Source organism: Haemaphysalis longicornis, unplaced genomic scaffold (assembly GCF_048455015.1).
Source record: "Haemaphysalis longicornis isolate Haplotype H1 unplaced genomic scaffold, Haemaphysalis longicornis Haplotype H1 scaffold_1, whole genome shotgun sequence".
NCBI lineage: Eukaryota > Metazoa > Arthropoda > Arachnida > Ixodida > Ixodidae > Haemaphysalis > Haemaphysalis longicornis.
In genome coordinates, this window is record NW_027526203.1 from 68,144,407 (window position 1) to 68,150,281 (window position 5,875).

The window sequence follows — 5,875 nt, forward strand, 5'->3', positions numbered from 1 at the left end:
GAAATGTACCACGTTTAAAAATGACATTAATTATATTACTTAATAGTTCTGAAATAACTGGAGCAGCAAGCTTTAAATGAAACACCGATGTATTGTCAAGTCCAGCGCTACAGTTTCTTAGACTTAGGATTGTAGAATTGACTTCATCGGAGGTTACAGGAAAAAAAAATTACACCATCGTCCCGTGGGGAACCCTGGTGAGGATGCGAAGCATCGTGGCGGTTCCGTGTGGTTCCATTGTGTTGCCGTTATGTTGAGTGATCTGGTTTTTACTAGCGCCAGAGGGAATTCCGCGTCCGGGTCCACACCGGTGGCAAAGGCACGCAAGTTCTGTTGTGTTACGGTGAGTAGGCGGTGGTTCTCGAGGCGCCGAAACTCGTCCATCATGTTCTTGTCGATGTTGTCTCTGTGGTAGAATCGGTAGTCTCCGTCAGCTTTGGTGAGGTAAAGGTTGTTCACATTCGTGCACCGGCTGAGAGCAATGTACACGCATTCCTCTTCGCAGCTTTGTCTTCTCGTTCTTCTTCTTCTTCGGCGGTTCCCCTGCGGGAAGATGACGACGGTGGTTGAACGCGAACCTATCTCGTGATCGATTCTTTGGTTGGCCAATCCCTTGGGGCATCCTGCCACAATCAGCATCAGAGGCGCTGCGGACGGGGCGGACTGAGCTGCAAGGCGCGTGGCGCTTCCCGCCACAGCTTTCCCACGGGAAATTCAGCATCTCCCTCTTAAGTTTTCAGTTCGTCGTTTCCGTTGACGTTCAGCTTCGCGTGCCTTCGTTGTATCAGTAGCTTCTTGACGTAGTTTGAATGAGTCAAGGACATAAGGCGCGTTCGTAGCACTTGTTCCTGTCCCGGATTTGTAGCGTAGTGGGAAGAGCCCCGCGTACCTCCCGTTGCGGCCAGAGAGTCGTGGGATCGAAACTGGGCGCCGCTAACTATTTCTTTTTTTATAGTGTAGTATCGCGGAGCTGTGGGTGTAAGGAGGAGAGTTGCGCATGCGCAGTGAGCGTGTGGACGGCGCCGCCATCAACGACGGAGGACCAGGCGAGCCTAAGAAATGCTCCGCATTTAAAAGAAAGAATGATTAGGAACAGCTAGTAAGGGGGTACGAAGATACATTGGTCCTATCATTGTATATTTAATGGAAGTAATCACTAAAAGCCTCAGCTATGTCAGATGACTCAGTACAGAATAGCTCTTTATACCTAATTTTATCAATTATATTACTAACCTTGGGTCTGTTTAAAAAGGCATTGAGAAGTTTCCATTTTTTCTTTGGGTCATTTTTTGACTTAGAGAGTTCTTTTTCATAATATAGTCGTTTCGATTGTGTAAAAAGTTTATTCAACATATTACTTTATTTTTTATACCCGTCTCAGATTCATATAAATGGCTGTTTTTAGTTTTCCTGTAGCGATTTTCTTTTCTCCGCAAACTAGTTAGCAAGCCTAGAGTTAACCAGGGGTTACGGTGAAACGTAAATATTTTCTTGCATTTAACAGTTGTAGTATTTGCATACACAGCTTTGAGAAATAGGGAAGAGAAATTATTTAGTGCCTCTTCAGGATTTTCAAAGTTGCCAATGGAAGTCCAGTCAGTTCCCTGAATTGCCTTGATAAAGTTTTCCTGATTGATTGATTGATTGTAGGGTTTAACGCGCCGACGCAACGCAGGCGATGAGGCGCGCCGTAGTGGAGGGCTCCGGATTAATTTGGACCACCTGGGGATCTTTAACGTGCGCCGAAATCTCGTACACACGGGCGTTTTTGCTTTTCGCCTCCATCAGAAAAAGCGGCCGCCGCAGCCGGGAATCGAACCCGCGACCTCGGGCTCAGCAGTGCAACGCCTTAACCACTGGGCCACCGCGGCGGGTAAGTTTTTCTGATTGAAGATTGAAGTGAAATGACACGTGTAATGGCGAGGTTGATTTACGGGTAAAGTTACAAATATAGGAAGATGATCAGCGATAGGCACATCAATGACTCTTGCACTTGGCGTTGGTGATACATTGCTTAATACGTGGTCAATGAGAGTGTTAGTTCCAGTAGGTGAAAATCGGGTAGGGGATGAGATGAAGGATTCGAGCCCAAAGCCAAGAAAACAATCACTACATGCTATGGTGCTGATATTATCTGTATCCATTAGGTTAATGTTGCTGTCACCAACCAGAACAACTTGTTTATTTTCAGCAGAGATAATGTTGGGTACAGCAGCTAGATTCTGTAGAAAATGCGGAATAGATGATGATGGGGAACGGTAAATGCATGCAATGATTACTTTGTTCAGATTACCAGAAGAGGGGAAGTCAGCCCTAATCCATACGGATTCACAGTTCAAAACATTTGAAAGATAGGTCAGACCTGCGTTTGTACTTAATGTGGGATGATATAAATATAGCCGAGCCGCCGTAGCGACCCGAATCGCGGTGACAATATTCAGAATTAAACGATCGAAATCCATACAGGTTGCCATCACAAGATCCTAGCCATATTTCAGTAACGCATAAAAATGAGAAGGAATGGCAGTGAGTCAATGAATCCAGTAATGTTGTCGTAGTTTTTCGGCAAGCTACGCGCAGTGACGTGCAGCAAAGAACAAGTAGAACTAGCAAGCAAGGATTTAGTTTCCTCGAAAGAAAGCAACGACATGATGATAGACGACGAAAGCTATGGGATGGAAAGAAACAAACCGAAGTTGTCAACGGCCAGTGAATATGCTGCGATCAGACTCCGAGTTAATCCAAAAGACCTTGCGGTCCTCCGACTTACGAGCCTTGATATGACAATTCTCTGTCCAGAGGAACCGCCATTTCTTTTCCTTTTTTAGAGCAAGCGCTTTACTAAATAGCTTTTTATTGGCGATGGTGAGATGCCACTGACAAAAACTGGTTTCTCCTTACTTCCAGATAGTCCTATCTGGGAAGTACGCAGTCGTGCCCTCCGCGCTTTGCGAAGGAATCCATTTTTTTTTCGCGTGAACAGAAGCGCGCGATAATGCTTTTGTCATCTGTTTTGCTGGCCACACGATGAACTGCATCGGTGAAATAGGGCATCCAATCACTTGTCCAATGGTCTTCAAAAGAACTGCGCAGTCTTCGCCTTGTGTACAAGGGACACCTTTGATTTCAACGTTGTTGAGTCTACTGTATTGCTCCATATCTGCCATCTTCTTGCTTAACTCGTCATTTTCCGCCCTCAGTGCTTTGTTTCCGCCCAGCTCATCTAAAGATGCGCGCATTGAATCATATTGGTTACCGACGAAACGTACGCTTTAAGCCAGAGCAGAAAGATTGCCAATTCCCTGTCCTTCTAACTTTTTCGATATTTTAGACACAAGATCGTCTACAAGATTGTCAAGTTTATCGTGAAGCAGCGACTCAAGGTGCTCGATTTTCTTAGCAAGTTCGATGTTAGAAGGCATGTTGTGCAAGCAAAACCCAAAGGCAGCACTTATGAGCACTTATGAGCAGCAGCCGCAGGTGAGTAGGCAATATGAACGAAAAAAATAGTACAAAAACCAACCTGTAGCAGTAGAAACAGATGCTTAGAAGGCGCCCAATTCCTACGGCTGCTGCTCAAAAAGTGGTCCGGGTGCGTCAGTGTCTTCCTTATATATCCTCCGATGAGGCAAGCGGATGCGGAGGGGTCACAAAGTGTCGCAGCGCAGCACGTGCGAATAACAGGACACCAAAGGTCGTACAAGACGACGATAGCGAGCCGATGTTGTTCCCGCAGAAGCGACGTAGCGCTGTCGCCGATAGGCACTTCTGTTAGCCACGTAGCGCAGACGCAGTCAGGCGCAAGGGAGGCGCAGGCGGTTGGCTCGTGTAGTTGCGCACGGGTGCATGCTGCTCATCGGGAGCACCTGGACAGCACCGGCCTGTAGCGGAAGAAACAGATGCTTAGAAGGCGTCCAATTCCTACGGTTGCTGCTCAAAAAGTTGTTGTTATTATTATTATTATTATTATTATTATTATTATTATTATTATTATTATTATTATTATTATTATTATTATTATGTGGTGAGATTGTGGTGAGATTGCCGGTCTCCGCCGTCTTCTCCTCGACGCGCTGGAGGGAATTTCTTTTTTGAGCGACGAAGTGTCGCAAATGCGAGAAGAAAATGAGCGTCTCCGAAAGGACCATTCCCGCGGAGCCGAACAGCAGGCTCGAATCGTCGCCTCCCTCCGCTCCGAGGTTCGTTTTTTACGTGAGGAGCTGGCCCGCCGTGTAACCCCCGCGCCTGCGAAGTCCCCGACGGTTGTTCCATTTGAAGCTTCCGTGATCCCGTCAACCTCCGACAACCCCTCGCCCTCCGACACGCCTCCGGACACCGAGACCAGTCCTGTTTGCCCTACGCCGCCAGCTCGTCACTCCCTTTCGGAGCAACGCGTTGGCAACCCTGCCTGACCCGACCCCCTTTGACAACAATTGCCACAAAGGGTGAAAAGAATACAAAGAAGGGAAACAGGCCTGCATTCCTTGGAGCCATGGAGTCGTGTGCATTGTCGGTGGTTGAGCGGCCGCAGCGTCAAAGGGCACTATTTGTTTCAAAGTCGAGCCCTGACACTGCCACTGCTGACCTCAAGAAGCACATCGAATCTCAAAATATTTGTCCCATTTCCTGCCGGCGGCTGAAAAAAAATTTTTGTCGTACTCCTCATTCTACGTCATGGTTGACGAAGAAAACATGAAGTGTCCGAACGACCCCTCAATGTGGCCGCTTGGCTGCATTTTCAAGCCATTCCGTGGGATTCTACATGATGATATGCTCCATCCTTCAGAGTCTGTAATTGACAGTGAAGGTGTGTAATTTGTACATCTTTTACCAAAACGCTCGTGGTCTACGAACTAAGCCAACTGAATTCTTCGCTAATGTTATTTCGTCTTCGTTTCCTGTCATTGTGATTACCGAAACTTGGCTGTGCAATGAGATTCCCTCATCAGACTATTTTCCATCAAGTTACAACACCTTCCGCAGTGATCGCGACTTCAGTGCAACCAAACAAAAAGGTGGTGGCGTAGTTATGGCTGTAGATAATTCTCTGAGATTTGTTCGCCGAAGTGACATTGAAACTGTTCCTGAATCAATATGGGTCGAAATTAGCCTTGATCGCTGCGAAAAATTGTTGATTGGGTCCTTCTATGTGCCGCCTAGCATTACCCCAATCTCTTTTAATGACATGATCTCTTCCATTGAAAATGTCATAGCTTCACATAGGAAGCACAGGATTGTTGTTATTGGTGATTTTAATACCCCTGGTATCGACTGGAGAACACTTAAATATTCTCAATACCATCAATACATAGAGAATAAGTGCGGCCTGCTATTAGATTTTCTTGCTTTTAATTCCCTTCAACAACATTATTCTATTGCCAATCCTTGCGGTAACATATTAGATCTGTGTATTTCAAACAATCAGCCTATTGAAGTGTCACTCTCTGACGTTTTTCTTGTTCGTCCCGATAAATGTCACCCACCACTTAAACTAACACTCTCTCTGCCAGGGGAAAAACAGAGCTTTGAAAATAACGTCAACAAATCGCCCAGATTTTCTTTCAAAAAAGGTGACTACGTTGGCTTACACCGTGACTTATCCTCCATTGACTGGTCTGTGGTAACTGAAAAAACCAATGTTGATGACCAAGTAGATCAGCTTACGGAACTTATCTTAAGCAGTATGCGCAAATATATTCCACAATATACTCCTAAACTCCAGAAATATCCCCCCTGGTTCTCGTCTGAACTTATAAGTGCTCTAAAGCATAAAGATCGCGCACACAGAAAGCTTAAAAGCACTCCATCTCTCGAATGCAAGGAAGATTTCCGATGCTTTCGAACTCTCTGTAAACGCCTTTATAAACGGGATCAC

At 45.9% G+C, this 5,875-nt stretch overlaps 1 non-coding gene across 1 annotated transcript; it reads right to left on the reverse strand.

The window, feature by feature from the left end:
* Positions 1 to 1,798: 1,798 nt before the first annotated feature.
* Positions 1,799 to 1,871, reverse strand: Trnas-gcu (transfer RNA serine (anticodon GCU)). The gene has a single exon. It is a non-coding gene; the product is annotated as a tRNA-Ser (tRNA).
* Positions 1,872 to 5,875: the final 4,004 nt, after the last annotated feature.